This window comes from Rhopalosiphum maidis, chromosome 1 (genome assembly GCF_003676215.2).
Source record: "Rhopalosiphum maidis isolate BTI-1 chromosome 1, ASM367621v3, whole genome shotgun sequence".
NCBI classification, from domain to species: domain Eukaryota; kingdom Metazoa; phylum Arthropoda; class Insecta; order Hemiptera; family Aphididae; genus Rhopalosiphum; species Rhopalosiphum maidis.
The window spans coordinates 70669578-70697142 of record NC_040877.1 but is presented as its reverse complement, the minus strand read 5'-3'; the positions used below and the strand labels follow the sequence as shown (position 1 = coordinate 70697142).

The window sequence follows — 27565 nt, the reverse complement described above, 5'->3', positions numbered from 1 at the left end:
AACTGTTACTCAAAAACTATTCATTGTTATTATCACAGACTTTGTAAAATATTGTATTATGTAGGTATTAGGTAATACGAAATATATAGTGTGTTATTATCTTTTTAATAAGATAAATATGAATTTTCATAAAACGGCAAGGCCGTACCCAGAAAACAATTTTTTTTTTTTGGGGGGGGGGGGTGTTAAAGTATAAATATGTTATTTTATACAACTTTTAATTTTTAAATGTAATAGGCATTTAAACCTATTCAATCTTGTTTCAAGAAAAAATGTCGGGGGGAGGGGGGTCTGAAATCTGCCCTTGCAAATAATTGTATTCCTATATTATAAACATTATATTTTTGATAAAAATAGGCCGAAGGGGAGGTTTCAACACCCTCCTCTGGTACGCCACTGGTTATAAGTTATTACTTATTAGTTTTAAACCATACCAATACAATAATTGTGCACAAGTGTGCAATTTTTTAAATCTATTAAATAATTTTATATTTTTATAATGCCTTCTTATTTCATTTTATAACTTAATAAGGTACGATAACTATGATTTTATTTTAAATTGAGAAATAGTTATTCATTCGTGTTAATGGAAGGGCGCATCGCGCATATATTTTTATAAGTATAGATTGTGTGCGTAAGCGAGGGAACCGGTGTTCTTTTACTAACAACCACGAGCAACTGAAACTGCAGATGTCTTTGGACTTATTGTTAAAAGTATTTTTTATAGTTGTGTGCACCTTTTTGATCAGCTGCCTTAGATAGGTATGATGCAAGATAGTGCTCGTGCCATAGAACATTTAAGAGGGGTTCGACCATATTTTCTTCAATAGAATGAGTGTGAAGGAAGGGTCCTTACTCCTTTGTATCAAAGGCTTTCTTCGCAAAGTTCAATGGCTTACAACATAACATATTATGCTTCTTTGTTACTACTTCACTAAACAAAATTAAAGAAACCTACTGAATATATGAGTCACGAATATCATTATTCATACAATTTCTAAGTAATTAATTTTTGATTATATAAAAAATAATATATATTTACCTAATTTAATGCATCGTATTAATTTTTACAATCATACCTACACATACATCGTCTAAACATTCTAAACTATAAAAAGTAATTTAATTATATATTACACCATCGGAATCATCTATAGTTAGTAATGTAGTATTATGTATAAACTAGGTATATATTTTATAAACTTAGTAATTACTATAATCAATGATTATATAGTTGTACTAAATATAGTTTCTGTTTTGTTAATAATATATTAACTGTTAATAAGGTACTAATTACACATTACACATCTAACTGAATAAAACTCGTTAAAATATCTTGTCATTCTGAAAAACATAAAATTATGAATATTTAATATATATATACTATAAATAATATATATCCCACGAGGGTCTAGGACAAATTGGCGTGGCCGTTTCGGTGCGAGTAATGTTGGCGCAGCTTATTATGTAGTTATCGGATATTGTAATTTCTTATTCATTACCATTATCAAAAAAATATCGAATACTCTAGAACCTAGAGTCTAGATCATAGAATTTTAACCGGGGGTCCCTGGACCCCTTGTAGATGGTTACTAGGAGATCTACGGGGTAGCCGTGAGTTTTTTTTTAAGTAACTCAAAAATAAATTTGTTGATTTTCTACAATTTTATACTTCAAACTTCAAAGAGATCCATTACCCAGAAAAGGTTAAGAACCTATATGCTCTGGGTAAAGCAATTAAGATAAGTCAATAAGACATAAAATAATTGGTCGATTAATAATCCGACAAATTGTCATAATTCACAAGACACAAGTTGTTATTTTGTAACTGGTATTTGAAGTGTTCGTCTAAATAAAATGTCCGATTTACTAACAAATCACGGTTGTGAAATATTTTTACAAGGTAGTTAGATAATAGATATTTGATATATATAGTTTTAATCGTACAAAATATTTTTAGAGGTATCATAATATATGTAAAACTCGAAAATTTAAAACTTCGCGTGGAAATGACCTCCGCACCGAAATATCTAATTCCTGCATTACGACGATTGGGTACAAATTATTTATCCAATCATTCTAATCATATGAGAATATCGAAGAGCTATAAGAGCTAACCTGCTCTAAACAACTGCTTAGCAACCTCCCCAAAAAATGTATTAGATATATGAAATAATAATTTATAAAAATGAGCTATAAATCTAGGAGTTTATCAAGATCTAATTTAGCCACCTCCAACTACTGAAAAAAATTTAGTGCCTATATTTTGGTTTGTGTTATATATAATATAAATATTCCGGCTCACAGTTTTCACGAAATGTATGTGGTCTGAAAGTGATTTTAGTTATGTCTATTTTTAGACAAAGATTTCCCCAAGATTTTAATATTATGTATTCAAATAACAATATATTATGCAATTTTGTATTTCGTTTTTTTGTTCTGATGTGTCCCTCACTCTCCTTCGGAGATTTATTCTCCCACTTTACGTTGACTATGTAGCAGCTCTTTATTATGTTTTCTATCCTAATTTTACAACTGCGTTACAACCTAAGTATTCATTAACAGGTAGTAGTTATTCGAGCAGTTCCAAGGTCTTTGGATAAGAAAAAACAGCATGTTGTATGTGTGTGTGTGTGTCATTTTTTAAGCATTTTCACTGCCGCATATACGCAGACTCACCGCCAATAATTTTGTGAATTGTGATAGTCATACCTCCCCCACTATATACAATTATTTTTAAAGTATAAATTATGAATACGTTATGATAACGTAATGAAATATAAAAGTGACATTACTGTTTACTTGCTTGGAATATATTTTGAATTGTGGAGACTGGAAATGTGGAGTCGTTACCGAGTGTCAGAGTTTGAAATGCAGTTAACGTTCTGATAAATAAAAAATAACAACACATACGTTGTGCAAACAAACGATATAGCGTAAAGAAACTAACCAACCTTGGCATGGGTGATCCGTAAATGTGTTTTGCATACAAAAAACTCGCCTAACCTGAATATCATTGAAGTAGTCTAGAAAATACACGTACGATACGTCCATCGCAAACGATATATACTATACACACGCGACACATGCATAATAAATATATTAAAATATACCTTACAACTTACTATCGTATATATATTATATATACAATACACATACTTTTTATAACTTTTGATATATTTAATTTTTATTTAATACATCTTATTATTATTTTTGTATAATAGCGATTAGATCTGTATAATGTATCAACTGTAATCTAGATACTTGATAATCCAACAAACTCTAGAACCAGCTCTAGTCAAAAGACATTTGTAAACATAGAAAACACCTATTTGCACTATTTGCAGTACCTTTTTTAAATGCTCAATTATAGACGTACAGACCATAAAGCATTAATTTAACACACTTTTCTGTTACTATTGTATTGTAATATTAATCTATAGTTAACTATTAATTAGTTATAAAGCTGAAAATAATTTATTTTTCGATAAATATTTTATTAAGTATATATTAATAGATTATTAATGTTAATTTTCAATATAATTGAGATTCCAAACAACAATATAAAATATTTTTATGATAATTAATTAACCTTATCTATGCAAGCACTTTTTTGTTATCACTTAAAACTAAAATGATTTATTAGACCTAAATAATAATATAGGGTGTAAAGTATTACTTTAGTTATTTAATTAATTAAATAACAATTAGTTATATAACTTGTGTGAATATTTTACATAAAAAAGGTAACTAATAAATAGTTTTTCTCGAGTGCCAAATAATAAGTATTATAATTGTAATACGTATTGACAAGTTCTCTATCAACTACTATAGACATTAAGATTAAAATTATTTATAATATGTAGGTAAACATCAATTGTCCAGCTACATTAAACACTAACTCATAAAACACCACACCACCACCATCGATTATCAAAATAACAATTTTGTGAAGTTAGCTCCCTTCGACCTTTCCCCACTTTTAAAAATTACATCTGACAAGTTGTAACTGTTATAAGTTGTAGAGCTTAATTTGTAAGTACGTAATCCTGTGTAATTTGTAAAAATTGTAGCTATTCTATTTCTATATTATGTAGTTATAAAAGACGCTATAGCATGTCAGGTATACTGTTATAAATTATAATGTTATTATCGAAGGAAATATAATAATTATTGGAATTGACTGCAAATTAGACAATATGCATTTATTGTTTATATGATTTTTAAAGGTTTTTAATTTCGATAAAAATTACCTGTAACAAAAAAACAAAAATTATAATATTGAGAACAATATTTTAGAGTGTTTGGGATATAATAATATAATAATTATAGATTAATTAAAGATTAACAATGAAATAAATGAATATGGTTTAAAATTAAAACTAGGTATCTTATAATTATATTTGTTTATAACGTATTAGAATATTAAAAAAAAGTATATTGGAAAATTTGAAAAAAATTGCTTGCCTCCTGTGAGGTTTGAACTCACGACCCCTGGTTTACGAGACCAGTGCTCTACCACTGAGCTAAAGAGGCGCGTTGCGGATCCAGGAGGAAATTAATTTATTTAAGTACAGTCGAATGTGATATTAAATATTATAAAAATTGATATAAATTGTAAATACCAATTTCAGAACAAAAATTTCATAAGTTTCCAATGTTCCTATTCTACGCAATATCCATATATAATTTCTATCATTAGTATTATTTATGCAATATCTTTAAAAGTTTTTTTAAAAATTGAAACCTATGTAGTAGGTATTTTATTTATATTTGTAAGTTTTTGTTTAGTTGTATTTTATATTTGCGTTTTATGTATAATATATAAATATATTGTCATCGAATTTTAAAGTAAACAACTTGTTCTAGTTCATAGTTGATAAGATGGTCTTGCAGCATTTTATTTGCAACAACTAAAAATATTTTATACGCCTCGCTATTGCCGTCAATTGGTGCTCAAAAGACGTTAAGTTTTGATAAAATTAAAGTAACATCAAAATACTTTTTTTCTTTAAGGGGCCTGGCGGCCTGCAAGCAATCTGTTTTTTTGCTCTAAAACTTGTATTGCAGGAAAACTCTCAGCCTCGTAGAGACCGTAGAGAGATCAGATTTCGATAATTTTTTTTGTTAGATAAAGAAAAACTTATTACAGGACACATTGGACTTTGATTTTAAAGTAAATAACTTTATTAAAATTCATAAAATATTAACCGTATAAGCTTGAAACATTCAACTTCTACTTTTACGACCATTTTGTATATTGTGTACAGACATACAGTTTTAACAGTATTATACACAAACACATTACTCTATATAATTTTAAAATTATAATTTAATATTTAGACTCAGTTTAGCCATTTATACTATGAATCTAATAATATAGTTTGCCACACTTTACTTTAATGCTTAAAAGATATATATTAGTTCAATCTACTTATTTACGAATTAAGAAGAATGAATATATTATAAATTTGAATGATAACCTGCATAAATCAAATTTTAAAATGAAATACAATCAAATTATTAGTTTTGTTTTATTTTTATGAAAAAGTTAATTAATTAAATCTGTTTTTTTAATATTGTTTAATTAAGTAAAAAAGAATTAATGCCTCCTGTGAGGTTTGAACTCACGACCCCTGGTTTACGAGACCAGTGCTCTACCACTGAGCTAAAGAGGCACAGATTATATCCTTAAATTTTATATTTACTAAATTAGATAAATTATTTTAGATTCTGAAGAAAATGATGAATTTATTAATTTTACAAAAATATCTGTACACCAAAATTGTATTTCGTCTGAATTATTTGATGTATTGCTTATTTATTTTTATTATTATTATAATTATTACAGCTGAGTCGGTCTATTTATTAAAATATTTTAACTATTTATTAACATTTATTTTCTCAGTTTATTTAATATGTCTATTAGTCTATAATATATTAATAAGTAAGGTTAAACATAAATCGATTAATTATAGCTATCGTGGATGATTCCAATACAAGAGAGTCACTGCTTAAAATAGGAGGCAATTTAAGTGAATACTATTTTGGAAATCGGGAGTAAATTCGAGAGTCGAGACATTCAAGTAACCTTTTTAAAAAAAAATTCCCGAGAGACAATTTATGAGTGCCCTAAAATAGTTTTAGAGATAAAATGAATCATTTACCCACGAAATACGAAAAATATATATTATTATAATTTATAATGAATAAATTCTAATAATATAATAAATGCAATATTTTTGGAAAAAAAAATTATTTCAACCTACTATTAAACTTTATACTATAAGTAAAGTATATGATTTTAATAGCTATACCGAAAAAACATATCATTTGGTGGTAAGGCTGATAGACTATTTCCGCTCAAAATCGTTTTTCGTATATACAGTGGTTATCATTGAATTAAAATTGGATATACCTATTAATAGTAATCCACTCGACACCTAATGTATAGTAAAGCAATATATTGACATCATACTTTTTTATTTTATATCTTTTTGTTTAATTTTTATCAATAAATCAATATAATACGTAACTATTATAATATTATGTAATTAACCCGAATAATATTATATTAAATTGTATTATTATATAATTATTTACAAATGTTGAAATATATGATGTATCAAAGTCACTTAACAAAAAATCAAAGCTGAACTAAATATTTGAAGAGTACTCGAATTTGTTAACTTTTTATGAATTGGACACTTGGTACATACGAAAATAGCTATAGATATTAATTTGTAATTTTAAATTATGCAGTCAAATCGATTAATGAAATTAAATTCTTTAGTTAATTATGTATAACATTTGTCAATAATTAATTTAGAGGTGGGTATAGTTTCTGTTTTGATTATTTATACATAAATGTACAGAAAAAATTGTTGTTATTATATACTTCGGCAAAAAATTGTGTGTTTTATTGGTTTATAAGACGTTTTATTATTACTTTCAATTTTAAAATAAATACAAAAATAATTCTTCAAATATTCGTCGAAACTCTTTCCAAATATTTTTATAAAGATCATTAAAAACGCTAAATTTTCTATGCAATTTATCAATTTATCAATGACATGTTTAGTCGTTTAGATTCAATTTTATAACACTGTAATTTCCTATATGTTGTATATAATATTGTCATCAATTAGTCTATTACTTATTGATATTGATTTGAGTATATTTTGTAGCGATAAGCAATAGTTTATAATTAATAGAGTTGGTATATTATAGCAGGTATAATATTATTATTATTTAGAGTATAGGTGATAAATATACTTTGAAAATGTTTATTATTATAATGTTTATTTTTACGATAGGTAGTTTAAATTGTTTTAAAAATTAATGACTGGATCAGTTAACCAAGGTTTTGTTCATAATAGTTTTTTAAAGTGCTATGATTTTTTATTGATTTTAATCATACCCAATTAATAATTTATTTATTATATTATTTGTATTTGATATTTATTTATGAAACTAAGCACTTACACATAGATGTTTTTTTCTTATTTGAGGGATATATTATAATATGTATTTTTTAAATGATTTAAGACTGATAACTTTATTATACATAAACACAAAATATATTATCAACATTTTAATATACATATTATTATGTATAACCTATTTATCTATGAGGTTAATTATTTTTTACTATAACAATTTTTTTAGCTTTTACGTAAATATAGTGGCATTGAAACATTATTTCTTTATAATATATTTTTTATACAGTCATAGTCATTGGCATTTATAATACAAAATCCAATTTTCTATTTTTAGACCTAACACATCATTCATCAATGACTTCATTTTGCATAATTTTAATATTCTAGTGTGTGGTGGTGTACTATTATACCAAAGAGGTTTATATAATTTATTCCCCCATCCTGTAAATAGTTTAAAATATACACCAATTTATGCATACGTTCAGGGAATATGATTTTCAAAATAATTATGCGGGTAATTAATATATGTTTATTACCACAAACAATTTAACTTGTTAAAAAACACAATATATTAAAAATGAATAATAAAAATAATCAGACTATATAGTCACGTCATTATATTATTATATAATGTAAACAACTCAATGCAAACATATCACTGAAATATGTACCTATTAATAATTTATTTTATTGGCCTTGGTCTAAATAAATTAATGATTCAAATACATTACCAATTAACGGTTTTATGTCTTAAATAAATTAGAACAACCTCAAATTATTATAATATAAGATTTTATTGGGTAAAATAAAGAAATAATTTTACAACAACTTATTTTTTAATAAATAATTTAAAAATTTAAAAACGGTTTCAAAATTTTCATATAAATAAAACATATAGGTAGGCATATTCTTTTAAGTTTCTCCACTATTATTGTCATTAAATGTCAGATTTATCAATTATATAGAAATGATTTTGTGTGCCATTAAACTTTTACTAATTTTCACTATCCCTGTTATATTTTACGTCTTCTATTCCTTTAGAGAAAATATTGCATTTTATATTTTTATCACTAGATAGCGTACGAATAAGATTTGTTTCAATATATTTTAATGCAATAACTCAATATTAAAAAAAAAAAAAAAAATCAATTTATAATTCAATTTAAAATAATATTTCAGCCAATACAATATACTTTGTAAAATGTGAATTTAAAATTTTATATATTAAAAATAATGTTATTCTTACGAACGGAATATATTTGTAATATGTATATTGGCGTATACTTAATTCAAATTGCTGACTTAAAGTTAAAATGTATGATTTATACCTAGAAACAATGAGTATTAATTACTGCATATTATATATGTATACAATTCAGTCTGTAAATCTTTAATCCTTTAATCCTTCATATGAATTATATCCCGGATCAGGACACAGTATATGTATATTAATAATTGAAATATTAAATATTAATAAAATTATATATGAATATGATAAACAAATTGGAAATTGCGTTATGGAATGTGGTTATAACTGTGTGTAAAATATACCTTCGTGGCTTTAATATTTAATAAATTAAAGAGTCATCATAGAAACTCAAAATCTTAGCATCATCCGTTATAGATATAATAACACACATATTGTGTTATATTTATAAAATGCATGTGTTGCATTCAATATTCATATTTCATTATTATTCACTATGCAGTTGTAAATGCTGAAAAAATTGTATGATATTGTATGATATTTATGCATAGTGTGCAGTTTTTTGGGACATTTAAGCTAGATGATCTAACCTACATTCTCATGATACAAGTTAGTTATACTCGTATAATACTATAGCCAGAACTATAAGTATAAGTATAATTAATGAATATTATAATAATACATTAATACGTTGTCATCGCCAGATTTATACTTGAATGGATGAATAAAATATTTTTACCAATATAGTTATTAAGTATTTATATTCATATCAAATTTATGACTTTGGTTAGATGCAAATAATTAAAGGTCTAAATAATATTTTTTTTCTCGCGTAACAGGTTATTAAGGTAAAGTAATAAATAATTATTAAAAACTGTTTAAATTATTAATGTTTGCTATAATATAAGTAATGTATTTCATAATGATATAAATAACAATGATAAATTATTATTTATGTCGCTTATTAGTTTATACTTTAATAAAGATTCAGATTGGTGTCTAAAATATATAATTTTAAAATTTAAAGTGAAGTTTAAGTGGTTTTTTATATACTCTTAACAAAACTTCGACTTAATTGTATTTTTATATTTTTTAAACAAGTTTTACAAAAAATTAATTTTTATAGAAACAAATTTCAATAAAACTTCATTAGAAAAAGGTCTATTCTAAACAACAGAATAAAGAATTTGTTCTTCAGACTTATTAAAAAATCAAAAACAGCCCAAATCTCTTGTACATTATATTGTTAATATTTTTCGTATGTTTATAGTCTAGAATGTGTAACAATAACAGTTTACGTGCGCAGCGCCCACATGTAATACTTCAAATCGTACCCACTCACATTAAAAAAGATCAACAATAATATTCCATCAATTTAAACTCGCACACACGTGTGTGTGTGTACATATTTTTTTGAAACGTCCTTGTTTTTTTGTTTTTTATTTTACCAGACCATTAAAAATCATATTTAATTATATTCACGCATAGTTTTCGCGAAGGCGACTCTGAAAAAGGACCGGTTCTGAGAGGTCAGATGATCGCAATTTCTACGGTTGGACGAGTCTGAAAAAACCGGTTTGAAATCATATATATATGACGAAGAAGGAAAAATTGCAATATAATATGTACAACTCCCGCTATAGTAATTGGCTGCGTTGGCGTTAGAGCACAATTTATTTAGTCTGCAGAGACTAAAAATTAAGATACTAAATTGTCCCTGCTACTGTAAATGTCAAATACATTTAAAAAAAGTGAAAATAAAACCGCATTTTTTATAATATATTTATTATATATCGATTTAGCTTGAAAAACATTAAAAATTGAAAACAAAATAACATAATAAATAATAATGTGTACATGATGGGATCCATCATCCATTTCTATAATATTTGTATTATACATTATTAAGTCATTCAATGTATGGTAATGTACAGATTGAAAAAATCATTATTTTTTTTAATTCTTCAACATATTTTGTTTATTATTTATATTCATCATAAATTAAAAATATAATCAAATTTAAATTATACTAAGTATTATTTAAAAATAAATTTTTTAAACTATATTTAAATTAGATATACCTAGAAACATTTTTAATAGTGGATTTGAATTAGATTCCAAATCTTAGAACGTAAATTTTTTTTTATTAAAATTGTTTATAGGTAGGTATACGAACTACCATTAATAAGTTCTCTGGAATTCACTATATTGAGTGAATTTCACAAAATTTAAACATGAATTACTGAATGTTATTATTATAAATTTATAAATAATAGGTTAGGTACCTACACGTATTTATACTTTTGATTCACAAAACAATATATTAATATTGTTTTATTAATTCCTGCAATTTCAGATTGTACCATATTTTTTATTTTATTTTATACTATATTAAAATCTGAAGAGGATACTATTGATTCCACCAGAATTATAATAATATAATACAACAATACAAGTATAATATTTTTGTAATGTTAAATTTGAAGTATAATTTTAATTGAACTTCTAAACTTCATAACAATAGTAATTCAACTCTTATTTTCACTGTTTACAAACCTAAACATATGAAAAAAGAATAATAAATGAATATAAGTGTAAATGTATAATCGATGTCATTCTGTTTTTAGAAATCGTTTTGTATACTTCTTTGTTGCAATAAAATCCGTTACAAGTTATTTAATTATTAAGAAAAATTCAAACATGAATAATTATAGTGTTTGAAACGAAATTTATTATACTTATTACGTTTACGAAATACGAGCGACGAGTATATTAATATTCATATACTTATACATAATATATATTTGTAGGTAATAGGTATTTAAATTATAATTTACGGAATATTTCACATTATTGATGTAGGTCGTGTACTCCTGTAACAACGACGGTTCAAGTAGATACGCTTTAACAATCAGCTGTTACTCCACAAAGTATATGATTCAAACGCCTCGTTTAAATTCCTCGAGCAAACACATTTAACTAAATAATATATATATATATACGTGCTTGGTGTGGCGTTTAACATGCATTATACGCTATATTATTTTATTGTTATAAATTATAATTTTTCTTGTGTATTTTAATTGAAAATATTAACGCTTATAATACTCATTAGATATCTACTATACCTACCCTGGCTACAATTTGTTTTCAAAATTTAACGCACTATAGTACACAAATAAATAATACGTAAACGGTAAATCTATATATCTAAAAGTGGGTTCATTATAGCAATTTTTCTGTTGTTTTGAGTACCTTTTATCTTATTCTGATTGACCGTTGTAAAAAACATAGTATCATTCACTAAACACGATATACCGAAAAATGTCCAGAAAGCTGAGCTCAACTTTTGGACATGACACACAGCATAATATAGGACGTACCTAATTAATTCAGCATTACACGATCAGTGACCACACTCTATAGTGTGATATTATGATAATAATATGATATCGAAAGCCTATTTTAGCCTAATATAACCTAAACAATATCCTATATTATTTATTTAAGAAATTAGAACTATTATGTAATGTCACAGACAGGATCGTTTAATGCTGCGCAGTATATATAGTTGTCGAAAACTTTGATAGGCGTGATAAAGTGTGTAGACATTTGTGTACAAAAAAACGTAATCGTTTTTGGAAAATGTGTTGCGTATACAAAAACGATTTTTCGTTAAATTTATACTTTTATAAGACATCACAGTGGTACTAAACACAATTTTAAAAATAATTATACTCAGTTCGCTCGCATCATTATATATATTGTGCGGGGACGGGCGGTATATAATGAAACAAGCATAAGTATACAACACACAAGTCATAACTGCGGTTTCAACTGAAGTATTGCTCGCTGAGTATTGCCCGCGTAAATGGTAAATATAAATAATAATACCTCTCGCATTCCGACGTTAATAATGGTTACCTATTATTGAACTCGAAAAGTAATAATACTGATAATAATGTGCAGTTGTGTGCAACTATGTAATACCTATATTTTGTATATAGTTTTTTGAACTTCCACGATATTATTATTTATTCGTCGTGGATCACAACACTTCAACGCTATTATAATATAATTTATATATATTATTTTATATTTATACACGAACGGGATCGATCGACCACAAATTCGAATGATGTAACGGGCACTGCGCCACGTCGCAATACAAGGTAATCACGCAAAAACGAACAAAACGTTTCGCATGGAGTTTCAGCTGTTCACTGTTCACGCACACCGTTATATATGATATTATCGACCATGTGCGCAAGGCATCGTTATTTTCAACTACCATTTTCCGATTTTTGTTTTCGTTGCGGAGACCGTCGTCAGCGCGGATCCCGATATAATATACGATATATCTATATGGCTATATACAATCTGGAAAACAACAGAAAATTCATTTTTAATGTTTCTATATTATGGTCCAAAGATTATAGTAACAATGTAATATAGTGTATACCAACTATAAATTATAATACCTAGTATAATTAGTATAGGGGATTAAATTTTATAGAAAATGGCTTTTTGGCGAGGAATTGTGATAAGCGAAAACAATTCTCATCATTTCTCGTACATAAATGATAAATGTATTTTGTATCATTGTATTTGTAATAAAATAATAATTATTATGCATTTTTTCCAATTGTGCTCTTCTTAGATTATTTTCCCATAATATTAGAGTTTTGCGCGATTCTCACGATTCAATTATTTATTTTTTACGAGTATTAAATTAGTCTTTAGTTTACTAGTACGAATAATTATGATAGATGGCTCATGGTTCATGGCTATAATAAAGTAACTGTAGTAATTGTAGTTAAATTATTTATATATATATATATATATAAATCATAATATCATACTTAAGTATATTTTTATAACTTTTCCTTTGTAATCGTTGTATCTTTGATAATATTTTTTACTGTATTACTACCTATATAAATTAAAATGTTAAATCTGGTAAGGGTTTGTAATGGGGAGATCTATGATTGAAAAATTGCCATCATTCAAGAAAAACTTGAGTTCGGCTCTGCTGCAGGTGTTCTGTGTGTACTGCGTTATTATATCATTGGGGCTTCTTTTTGTTTTTTTTTTTTGGTCGTATGAATTTAAAAAAACTGCAGGTCAACACTCTCTTGCTTGTATTTTTCTTTTACTTCCGCATAGTATAGCGGGACGAGGAGGCGACTTCATTTGAAACGTAATGGAAATCGTTACAGAGACTTTTTACACAACAGTGATGCGTAACCATTTTTGAAACAGTCTGCATCAAACTGGTAACACCATTATCAAAACTTACAACCATCGCCGTCGGCGTATGCCTTGTCACCATCGCACGTCAGAGACGCTGAGGCGGTATATATCATGCTAACATTAAACATTGGTAACCGTATAACGTGAAATAGTGGTTGTCGTTGTAGTAGTACCAGTAGAAGTAGCGATCAGTGATGGTAGTAATATAATTGTACTAATACTTAGTGGCGGCGACGCGAGAGCAGGTGACGATCAGAAAAATAAACAAATAAAAAAAGAAACCTCCTCCGCGCGTGTGTGGGATTCTCTCGGCGGACGGAGGAGGGTATACACGACGCAGTGAGCGGCGGCGACCATAATAATATCATAACGTAAGAATAGAGTTCAAGGGCTGGTGACGCACGAAGCGGCTCGGCGGCCACCGCTGCCTCCTCCGCCGGGCGCTTGTTTGTTCGTGCAATCGATGATGGGTCGCCACTCTCCACGTACACGTAGTATTATTATAACTTTAGTGTGCGAGCGTGTCATGCATCGGTTAACTCGTGGCCGGGCGCATGCGCATCCCGTATCCATGGCGATAACCCGCTGCCGCACGATCACCGATCGATTTATTATTATTATTATTAATGTTCCCTTCGTACGAATGAACTTGTCGACGAGCAGCACAGGATGGAAGTGACTGCCTAGTAATAGTAACGGTGATGTGCGGTCGTCGTCTTGGTTGTCTCATGATCGAACGATCGCGGCGGCGTTACCGTGACGACGCGACCACGACGGGGCAACAGTTGTGTTAAGGACGGGTGATGGAGTCGAAGGAACCGCGGCGCGGTGTGATTTCATATTATATATTACATTAAAATAATCGGACCGTGTTGGCACTAGCGATGCGTGCAGGCGGCGCACAAAGTACGGCGGCGGAATATTTTGGAGGCCGTCCGTGAACCGTGTCGCCGCCGTCGTCATGGTTCCGCGGACGCACAATAGAAACTCTTGACCGGAAATTCTGCGCTCTACGAATCGCCTTGCCGCCGTCACCCTCCCGTCGACCGTCGTTTCACGTTGTCATCATGTCTGCGGCACGACCGCACCGCAGAGAACGCTCTTTTCGGCGGCGGCGGCGGCGGTCACTGGTTTCGCGCGCAAAGGCTTCCACGTCCACTCTCCCCAGACCTATATCACCTTTGTCACTCTCCGACCATGTGGCTGCTGTTCGTCGCGGTATTATATTACGATGTTATTGCGCGAAAACTAAAAGTTGAATAACGAAATACCGATCTCGTTTTCGCGTCGAAACGATATTACAAATCTAAATAGTTATCGCTTCATATCGGCTACATCGACATCAGAAGTCTATTTTTTTTACACTTCGTACAGTACGAGTATACGATAAAATTGAATGTTTGATATCGCCGTGCTTCGTGGCAATATAACGAACTACAGAGTGTTGGACGTGTATCGATTGATAATTTTTTCTTATTGATATTATGCTTGGTTTGGTGTTACAAATTACAAAGCATTTATTTCATATTTATAAATAAACATTTTGTTAGTTTTTCATAGGTATTAATGTATTGTATTGTATATTCTACATAGAACATTAAAATTCTTTAAACTATTTATAAATTAATATTATGTCTATAAAAGTAGTACCTATAACATTTTTATGAGAATAATATAAATTATATTATTACAATATGAATATTAACTAATCAATATAATCATAATTCCTATAATAATTAATAAGCAAAATTGTAAAGGGCTTAAAATTAAAACTTAAATAAATATGGATTATCGATTACACTTAATGTATAAGATATCTATTATCGTGCTTTTTCCTGCAAACATAATATTTTGTATTCCTGAATAGAAAAATGTTATTACATGTTCTTTTTGTTAACATTCAACTTTCAAACATTATTACAATCAATGAATCAAATACTCGATTATTCAAGCTCTTATTGTTTTTAAGATTGTGATAAAACAATTTTAAAACGAAATAAAAAACATGATTGGATTGAAATTTGAAGGTCACAGATTATATAAAAGTTGAAGTTGGCAAATAGATTTTATATTTATATTTTTTAACAAATAACAAGTACTTCGTAAAGTTTGAAATTCAATTAAAATCAATATTGTACCTAAATACCAAAGATAAAAATTTAGTTCCCAATAAGTTCAAAAATTTTTTAACTACATAATTGTCAATACGTTTATTAGTTATTTAAATCTTGAATGCATTAAGTTGTCATGTAATTATTTAAAATAAAAATATAATCAAATATATATATTGGTATGCCGTATGCACGAGTGTCCTCAAGGGATGCGAAGGAGGCTTTTTTTTTCTCGTTCGGTGATATTTTGTTTACTCATACGTACGTTACGTTTATTTGTCTTTTATTTTGAATAATAATTGAATATAATAACAAAAATTTATTTAGTATCGCTACAGTACAATTATGTTTTATGTATTGTTATAGTATTGGTTTGGTTATAAGTTATAACTGTTATAAGCGTTATATGCTTACAGCTTACATCAATATATTTGAAATTTTGAACTACACTTCACGACGATTTGTGGAAAGCCTATAATGTTTTATTTTTGTAATATTGTGTTATAGTACTTACGAAAGTATATGCAAGTTTTTTATTAGTTTATTATTGCAGATATCGCAAAGTTAAATAATGAATACTGATAAGAATTAAATTATTCATGTTTTAATTATTTTATATTATAATTATTCAAATTTGCAATAATTTCATACAGCTTATAAGTTATAACACATATCATCTCTATGACAGTCTTCAAGTTGTAATTACTGATATGGCTTTCAAAAACTAACTTAGAGTGACATACCACATTGTCACTATTAAAGTCATAACTCATATTATTATATATTGTATATCGTATACGTCCTATATAACTATTATAACTAATTATGCTGTGTTACATAATATAGATTTTGTTTCAAATCGACAATTTATTTTATAAATCTCTTGAATTTCTCACACTTGTGAGATAAGTGCCTTGACGTTGAAGCTCGATATTATCAAATAATTATGTTTGAAATAACTACGTAGTAAATATACTTATAAGTTATTATCGTAATAAACTACACAATAATAAGATAATACATTAATACAATTAATAAATAATAACAATAATGCAGTAATATCTGACGTTGTTCGTAATAATTGACGTATTAGTAATGAAGTAGCCGTTTACTTTATCATATCTTATGTAGATACTAAATCAATATTTTCATATTTGTATACAAAATTAGATTTTATAATATTTATATAATAAAATCTACAGTTGTAAATTTTTATTGTAATATAATTTTATATTGTTTGACTTTTGCATATTATTTAGTCATCGATTGAAAACATAATATGACCATTGTTTGTCTATATACTCTGAAACGAAAAATATGTCAGCTATTTCATGAAATCTCCTACGTATTTGGTTTATCGATTTACTGATAACCAATTTAAAAAATGTATCATATAATAAGAATAATTTAAAATTCATATAATTGTCTAAGTAATTTATTATTATTATTATTATTAATATTATTACGGCATTAACTAGATTTGACCACAGAAATTGCTCAAATCTAGTCAATCTAGAACAGAAATGTGTAACCATGTATAACTGCAGAATAACGTAAAACGTAATCCTCAGAGATTTAGCCGGCGGTATTATTACGATTAAATACTGTTGGCGACATACTACATTAAAACTAGCGATAATAATACCCTACAATCCGACCGCATTTTCCCATAAAACATCGTGGGTCTAGGTCAATATTGGAGCTATGGAAATGAACGAAAAAAACCCGTATTTTATTACATTTTGTATGATGACGCGATGACGGTGAAATCGTGAACGGCCCGTGTGACGACGAACCGTTGCGCATGACGGTTCGGGACGCGCGAAGCGAACGTGTAAACGATTCGGTGCGGAACCTTCGGCGGCCAGAGCTCCTTCGTCACATCCGGTATAGTGTGACGCAACCGCCGCGACGCCGACCGTGTTTTCGGGGCGAGTAAATGAAAAATAAAAAATAAATAAAAATACCGAACTCGGTCGTATGAAACAACATCTCGCAAACCCCTTTGATGCCCTCTCGCCCGCCACTGTACACTCACCGTACCCTGCGGGCTTATCGTCAGAGACTCAGTGGTGACGACTGAATAATATCTTGCGACGATAACCGGTTGGAAAGTCGACGGAGAACGGATAACAAATGGGGAAAAAAAAAACAAATTCTTTTTGTATTAAACGCGACGGCGGCGAGGCCAGGCGCAAAAAAAATCTCCCGCGTGCAGCGGCGGTTGCACGCACGCGCACAGGTGCATTCCACCGTCGGCACACCGATTGGCGACGTGGGCGATCCGGTGCGGGGTGGCGGTACGCACGAGTGCAACGACGTCGCCGCCGCCGGGGAATGGAAAGGAAAATAAAAAACAAACAAACCGGTCCCGACAGCATTCCCAGACGATCTTACCCGTTACCACCACCGCTTGCGCGCGCATAGCGCCGAATCCAACTGCCGTACATACGTGCACGTCGTGTATTCCATACCGTCAGTCCCAAGGTCCTCGCCGATCTCTCTCCGGTTGCCTCCTTACCAGCGTCATGGCGATCATAATATATCGCTATCACTCGTGTAGTATTCTTGCAGTGGCGGCCGTTACTGTTTTCTACGTCTTGCACAAATCTAATTGTCGTCACTAGAGGTGTATGCGAACAGAATAGTATGTCACGTACCCGTAATCATCATCATTAAATTTATCATTCTCCGATATGTTACTCGATTATAGTACCATTGTACTTAATAAATTTCGTCGTATTAGTTTTCCCAAAACTGCGTCGTAGTTTTCGATTTCGTTCCTACCGCGCGTACTCACACCCACACACACGCATTGTTGTTAACCGAGTTCGATCGTTTTACACCGCCACACCCTCTGTCACAGCTGTTTTTGAAATACGCTGTGCGTACTGCGTAGTCTTCCGGCTGGCCATTGGAATATTATTATTGTTAAAAAACTATTGAATATTTTAATAATTGGTTAAGCGAATTTTTGCTTTTTTCCGTATAAAACGTCCCAATACTCAATCAAGAGTTCTATCGCCATAACTAAGTTAGAAAAAATCCACCGTATTTGTATTGTTTGAGACGATTTCTCAAAATATCCAACTAAACAGCGAGTAGTCGATAAACAGTGTATAATTGTTGCATTGGTGACCAACAGAATGAGGCCTCAATACTATATTTTACGGCTAAATATTGTATAAATAAAAAAGTGTTTTTGATTAATTATTTTATTTTGGTCACATATGGTGTTACAATTTTAATAATATTAAAAAAATATTAAGAATGTTGATACAACTGATCAAATAGATTTAAATTGAATAAATGTTTTAAAGATTAAGTGTAATTATTAAAGTTAAAAGTTAAGGAATTATAACTATAGCGTTTTCATGTAATACAATTAATGACAAACAATAATATTGATTATTGTATTATTTATTAGACGAATACTTTAAACATATTTTTTATTTGACTTAAAAATAGGCATACAAGAGTAACTTCTAAGTAGCACTGTAAATTAATATTATTTAAGTAAAAAATAAATTATTGATTCTATATTCTGATACTTCATTCTTTCTGAAATAAATACAAAATACATTTGGTATTGCTTCGATCTATTGTAATTTGTTAATAATTAAAATCTCCTATTAGTCCTATTTGAAATGCGTATACAGTCGTATACATATTGTATCTGTGTGACTATAATATATTAACTTTTAATGTACATTATTTTAATTCGTTCACAAATATTTATAACAGGTAACAACTATTCGTTGTTTATTCTGAAGTAAAAAAAAATATTTGTTCATAATAATATTTATTGTCACATGATTGACGGGACAATAGTCAATATTGTATATATTATATATTCGCATAATATTAATATGATCCAATCATTCGGCATTGCGTGTGACAAGACTAATGGGGCAGTATAGCACTATAGCTGGTATACTGATTCAAAAAACGATACCGATTACCGGAACGATTCATAATTAATTATTATTATACATTTCGTGGAAAATAATGACGAAGAGGGAAGGATGGCTCAATTCTCGAGTAAAATAGGAAATCGCAAAATGTGCATGTATATTGTATAATACATACGAAATATTATATTATGCACAATATTTAGCCATGTTGGTATATAAAACGTTTCACCGCCGCCGACCTTGTGGCGGAAACAATATTATTGTTTATTGTTGTTTGCCCCCAAACATGAAAAACAAAATTATCCATTATAAAAATATTAATATATAAAATATATTGGAAATGCCTACCGTTCGTTTACGACGCAATTCCCAGTTTTAGGTAACTTAAATTTAAAACACCTTACACTGTATTTGTATCTGTCTGTCCGTTAGGCGTTAGTTACCACTTTACCAGTAAGTAATTAGGATTGTTTGTATTGAGATTTTACAACACCTAGTAAGTAAATTCATACTATATTGCATAAAAATGTATCAACATTTTAAATGGATATTATGATGTATTCAATATAGATTCACACTAGCCAATATAAAAAATATAAAGGTTACCAAATTCTTTTTAAATTGTCATAGTTTAATCTTCAGTATCTAAATGTATTTGAATACAACGGAATAAACAATAAACTATGACAATATTCCGTTGTATTAAAATACATTTAGATACTGAAGATTTACGATCGCTGAGTGAATTTTCCTGACTCCTTTTTTAAGTTTTTTCTTAGCTATTTTCATCTGTCTACAACTGTGGCAAACACACCCATCACTCACACCACGTGCTCGCCTCCTGCGAATTTTATTATTATATTCTTATTATTATTGTAATCATCATTACTGCCGGACGTCTGTACAAGGGCGGTCGTCTGTCCGTCCGGCGGAACGTAATATTATAAACACTATGGACGTATTGAGAAGGAGGAGTGGTGGTAATATTTGAAGGACACCAATCCGGGTACAATAGTAATAACGTGTGCGTATAATAACAATATCGCGTGCTAGTGAGAGGCGCTGCTTTGCTGCTGCAGCAGGTTCATTGACGGACGTTGTCAAGGTCCGACAGCCGCCGTCGGGGAAGTTTCGAGTCAGTGACGGAGGGGCCCCCGCCATATCCGAAGCGAGGAATATTATTATTATAGTAGTAGTAATTTACACAACGTAATCGTCCGTCTCCGTCTTTCGCGTAAGATTTCACCGTGACGTAACATGTGTTGTTGATGTTATGCATTTTTTCTCATATTATTATACTCTTCTCATTATTGTTCGTAATAAATCGTAATAATCGTACTCTTCCCGGTCGCATCAAGCCGCAGTGTGTAATAACTATTACCATATAATTATCATTAGTATACTATAGGCCATAGGCGCCAATGATTAGAATAATTAGGATTTATAATTTATAACAACAACTACGACGTCGACAATTATTATGTAGTATCAATACATAACAGAAACGATTCTCAAACCCTCCCCCCCCAACTAACACTGCCATAAGATTGCATTGCACATACGTGTATGGTAATAAATACTAACAACAATAATATTACAACAACAACAACAACAACAACAACAACAACAACAAACGCGTGTAATCAGCGCGGTCGGCCGCGTGACGTCACGTCGCCATACCCCGTCGTTGCCTTGTCGTACACAATGTAGAACAATGGGCGCGCGCGCTAAAGCTATTCAACAAATTTTCAACCTCAGAGACGGCGGCGTCGATACCCTTGGCACGTCTGCTTTTGCCGCCGACGCCGTCTATAACACCCGACAATACGAATTGTAATCATCAACGCTATGTATATAACAATAATATATGTGTAAATAATAATACGACGTGTACGCAACACACGTCGTACACGATGCATTTATATTATATTATATTATTATTATATTATGCGAGTTATTATACACACCGGTTCCGAAGGTCTCCCTTTATTATTATCCTATCCCGCCGAGTAGTATTATTAGAGGTGTATAATAATAATATAATATCGTGCGATCGACGTACTGTGTTGATCAAAACGACACTGGTTTTTCCTTTCTGTTGCATTATTTCGTTGTGCCGGATTTTTTTTTCCTTAAAAATTTTTCGTCTCACTCGGTTTCTGTATTTCTCTCTCTCCTCATATTTTGTCCGACGACGAATAATAACACATAACATGTCAAGAAACCGACCGCCGCCGCCACCGCAATGACGTAACGCCATTAACGCGCACGCACGGCAGTATTGTGGCTGCGGTGGCGGCAGCCAGCGACGACAGTCGTCGGTTATATATAAGTTCTCTTTTCCCCTCCTCACTCCATCACAGTCGACCCCTTTCGACGGTCAACCAGGCGGACGCATACAAAGGAAAGTGTGCGCGCCCAAATCATGACCTTGAAGTCCGTGCATGTGAACGACGGCGAACTGCGAAGGCGACCACGATGTCTCGTCGGTCGAATAATAATTGTATCCGATATCGACTGGCGACTGCTCTCGGCATTGCTCAGTAGCGATGGGAATAAAAATTAAAATTTTGTTAAGTCGCTGGTTTTGCATCGGTCGGTCGACAAATACTTTCCTTTGATGTTTGAAATCGACATTTTCATTTTTTCGTACCAGTTCATCAGTCTAATAACGTAATATTATATATATATATTTATAATATATTATAAATAAAACACGTGTCCACTACACCGGATACACGTGCCCGCGTGCCTCAACGACGATTATCGATAACTGTTATTATTTTATAGTTTTCGATAGTATTACGAATTGAATATAAGTTATAACTTTACTAATCTTCCGGCCCTGTCGTTGTCCGTCGGATACACATTTTTGACACGTCTAGTCGATTTTTTTCTAATACATTATTAATTTTTATATTTTTCATGCGAATGGGAAATTAGTTTCATTTATGATGAATGCATCGCGTGAATCATAAAGTAACGTGAATACCCAAGTGATATGTCGAAAGGTATTTGAAAATGATCCGTTTTCATCATAAATTGTATATCTCCGGTAGATCCTCAATTTTTTTAATAATTTCAAATTAAACCAAATAATATTAAAACAACTTATGTTATTCTTACTATTATTACATCAATACAGAAAATCTTGCTTTACTTTAGACTTTTGACAAAAATGCTACGTTAGGCGAAAGCCTATACATTATTGTATTAAGAATTCAAACACATTTGGTATTTATATGATTAGGTATACTTTATTTTTTTACAGACATTTTTAATCAATAATCGAATCTTTTATTAAATTTTATCGTCATTTTGATTTGCTGGGAACACCACAAGTATATAATTAAAAATATTAAATAATAATAAGTCAGCTCACTGGCCCAATGATTCCCTTACTCAAAATTGTCCGTAAAATGTTGATTACTTAATAAAAATAAACACAAAATGCGTAGTCAAAATTATATACAACCTGTAGCAATCAATGAAATATAATTCAATAATAATTGATAACTAAATAATATTAATGATTAATTATATGTTTATATAAATGTTGATACGAAATTTTAGTAATATGATATCTGCAAAGAACAGGGGTAGTATTCTTAAAATAACTTACTATACAAATATAAAATATTATATTGATATAATGTATCATTGTGACATGGTTTATTAAAAAGGTATTCTTTCGTTTACTCACAAAATAATATTTATACAATTGATTCTTACCTTTGAGCTGAGATCTACATATTATCAGCAGAACTCTTTATTCTGTTAAAATATTGAATAGTTAAACATATGAAATACTATTATATATTTAATCACACTTAACCTAACCTAACAAAAGCTGTAAAAATGTAATGAATGTTATAAAATTGGGTTTTCAATTAAAATGTATGTACAAATAAATTAACTTAATAAAAGTATTTATCAGTCCATAACTATATAATACTGTAACAGTCAACAGATATTTCAACTTTATTTCAAAAATTTTAAATCTAAATAAGTCTAGTTTGACAATTTATACATGTAGCAACTAACTAAATTGTTATTATAACTAAAAATAAATATTTAAATTTGAACATGTTTAATAGCAAATAATTCCCTACGTTTATTCATTATTGGCCCTAAGTGTGTTTGTATTTAGTATAATTTACTTAACTTGTAAATAGGATTCATTCAAATTGTGTAGGTATTGTTAATACAATTTCATATCATTGAATATTCCAATCAAACATTTATGTATCTCGTTACACAAACAGTAAATCAAAATACCCACTATTATACGTCTATACTGAACTTTGATACTAATATATGCTATACATAAAATATACAATAATTAACAGAAATACTTCTTGTTAGTTGTTAGTTGTTTTTTAAATGTATTTAAATACAATTATTTTTATGAATTCCGTTTTAGATAGGTACTAGTGTACAGTTTAAAAATAAATACCTTAGGTATAATTATGAATTCATTTGATGCTTTGTTTAAATATTCATTATTATTGATGATCAGTTTTAATGTTTTTAATAATGAGATTGTAATTTGATTTGATATACTATAATAATATTATACACATTTTATAGGTATTTACTGTTGAATAGTTTGTAAATTATCCTTCAAAAAATAATAGTAAAACAAGGACAAATAAAATGAGTTTTATATACATATTCGGTTATTCATTATGTACGATTATTATTTAAAATTATAGGTTAAAAAAACAGTTATTTTCGGTGATGGATGATGATAACATGATATATTTATTGAGAGATATGTATAGCATTTTTGTATAATATTCAAGTGTGACAATTATTATGTTTTGTCTATTCGTTGGATCTTGGTACCACAGATACTTGTTCAATAGGAAAAAAATAATGACGTATTAAAGTTTAGTATGTATCAAAGTGAAATAAGTTTAATTAGAGTGAAAAATAAAAATAAAATACATTTTAACCAATTTATTATCACTAGAATATATCTAATATTTATTTAGGCTGATTATTTTGAAAGCTTAATAATATCCAAGACATTTTGAAAAGATTTCTAAGATTAATGTAGCCAGAACGAGAAAAGAAATAAGTGAATAAGTTATGAAATTACAGAAATACATATAGGAAAATTCAGTAGTTGAATACTCAAGAATTCAAGCGAAATAATTTGGTCTATTATTAAAAAATATTTTAAATATGTTCGCTAAATAATTAATTGAAATAGCTATTAAAAATTTCAAATTACAATTAGCTCATTTTGCTGACTCATTACTGTATAGGGTTTATTTATTTTTTTAAATTGAATACCAAGCCGCCCAAGACGGTAAAACGAGTAAACGACTAATGACTATACGAGTTAACACTTAACATTTTACCCATGATTCATGAGTATTAAAGATTATTGATCATTGATCATACTCATACTGACAGATAGCAAAAAGTAGCCTATTCAATGTAAGTCGTAATTAATTTAATGATACAGCATTGATTACCAAATAACATTATAATATGATATTGAACTGGTCTAATTTCAAAGCTAAGTGATTCATAAAACATTTCTATTGCATTCAAGTTACTGTATTTTGTGTATGAAGAATAATAGCCAGATAATGAAATAATATATTTTATTATGTTTTAAATGCCATTTGTTTTTCCCCCTTCTGTTATCTTGTTTTAATAATCGTTTGTTACTATAGAGTATAGGCATATTCAAACAGGTGTGCATAGCGGCCAGCAGGTTGTAAACACTAAATACTGATACACGAGTACAAAAATTATTAATAATAACATTAATAACATTTCGGAAAGTAAAAAAAAAAACAATTTAAGACTGCCACCTGTTTTTTGGTCTTGGTTTCTATACTTAGTTAACTACGACCTCGAACCGCCATTGGTTGCCACCGCTCTTATGCGTATTAGCCATTAACTGTTAAATAATAATAGTAATAACGAAAAGACCTCGTAAAATGTGTTATCACATGTGCACTCAGTAATGACAGTCACATGCCACATTGATAGAAAATAAATAACGTACCGGTACCTCGATATTTTATCATTTCGTTATCGTTTATAGGCGAATACGAAAAAAAATAACAATAAATAAACTGAACGACATCGTCGTTTTCGTTATCATTTCGTTCGTCCATGGTCCATCATCCGGAAACGGATATCCCGGGGGCAAGCGTATATATTATTATAATAATTAATAATAATAAAATACGTACGTGTGTTTTTTTTTCATCCGCTTCCGGCACGGCTGCTGAGCGCGGCATGCAGTCGTATCGATCAGCTGTTTATTATTATTATTATTTGACACTAGCTTGCGCGCACGCGCTTGTAAATAATATGTTTTAGATAATATAAAAAATACATATGTATATATTATATTTTGTGAGTGTGTGTGTGTGTGTGTAGAGATAATAATTTACGTTATGCAATTACTAGTCTTCCTGGCGTGGTTGTAATCGTGCTGGTGGCGGGGTCTTGGACGATAACGTGACCGGCTGCTGCTGTTACGTCATATTTTGGCGGCAGTCTCGTTTGTATAATATAGGCAATAGGCCTCGGCGCCTGGCGGCATGTTTTTTGTGGGGTATACTGCTGTATATATTGTGTGTGTATTGTGTATATATATTATACAATATGCTTTATGTACTATATTTGTTTTTACTATACAATAAGTAAAAATAATAATAATAACTATTATTAAAAATTGCCACCGCCATAGATTTATACTAACTCGTAGTGATGAGTGGTGACCTAACCTGGGTGGTGGTGGTGGTGCTGCTGGTATTCCTAACCTAACCCTAAACGAACTCCTCGAGAAATCGATAGCACGAACGGGGCAATACAAACACAACAAAAACAATCATCCAATGTTTGTTGTGCTTATGTGTCGTCGTTTACTTGTATAATTTCTTGTATAGGTAGGTACATAATTGCGTGTTTATAGGAAGTTTTTGACAGCTGCATGGTAGATAAGGTTTTTTTTTTTAATTGATAAACATAATATTTAAATTGGATTATCATAATAACATATCATGTTTATGTATAATATAATATATAGTGGTGGAATCTCGGTAGGTTCACTATAAACAAATAAACATAAGAGTATATACTATATAGTAATAGTATAAACAGAAAAAATATACGAATTGTCTTTATTTAAAGGTATCAAATTTGAAATTTTTTATTTTAATTTAAGGTTATATTGAAGTTTTTTATGACCAATAACGACCAAGACGTATTACAATGACACAAATTCCTAAATCTGATCATATATGCATCCTCTCTTATAAAGTTATAAATAGTTAAATTAAAAAAAAATATGTACAAATATATTTATTTATGTATATTATGATTTATGCGAGATATTTAGTATCGATACAATGATGCTAATACTTGTAGGGCTATATTATATCTATAATTTTACTTGGTTGATGTATTTTAGTCATTTTAGAGTTTTAGATTCTGAAATAGTCTGTATAGTGTATACTGCGATGTCAATCGCCTGTATGACTGTATAGGTTTAATTGTCACGTGCAAAAAAGTATTGCAGATAAGTATACGATTTAGTAATTGATTTGATATACATAATTATTTAAAACAACGAAGCTGAAACGCAAGAAATATGCATGTACCTTT

At 29.5% G+C, this 27565-nt stretch overlaps 1 protein-coding gene and 2 non-coding genes across 4 annotated transcripts in view; 1 reads left to right on the top strand and 2 right to left on the bottom strand.

The window, feature by feature from the left end:
• LOC113550225 (putative uncharacterized protein DDB_G0286901) overlaps positions 1–27565 on the top strand; it is a 79166-nt gene that overhangs the window by 5925 nt on the left and 45676 nt on the right. The gene's annotated exons all lie outside the window — the stretch shown is intronic.
• On the bottom strand, positions 4465–4536 carry Trnat-cgu. The gene has a single exon. It is a non-coding gene; the product is annotated as a tRNA-Thr (tRNA).
• Trnat-cgu lies at positions 5607–5678 on the bottom strand. The gene has a single exon. It is a non-coding gene; the product is annotated as a tRNA-Thr (tRNA).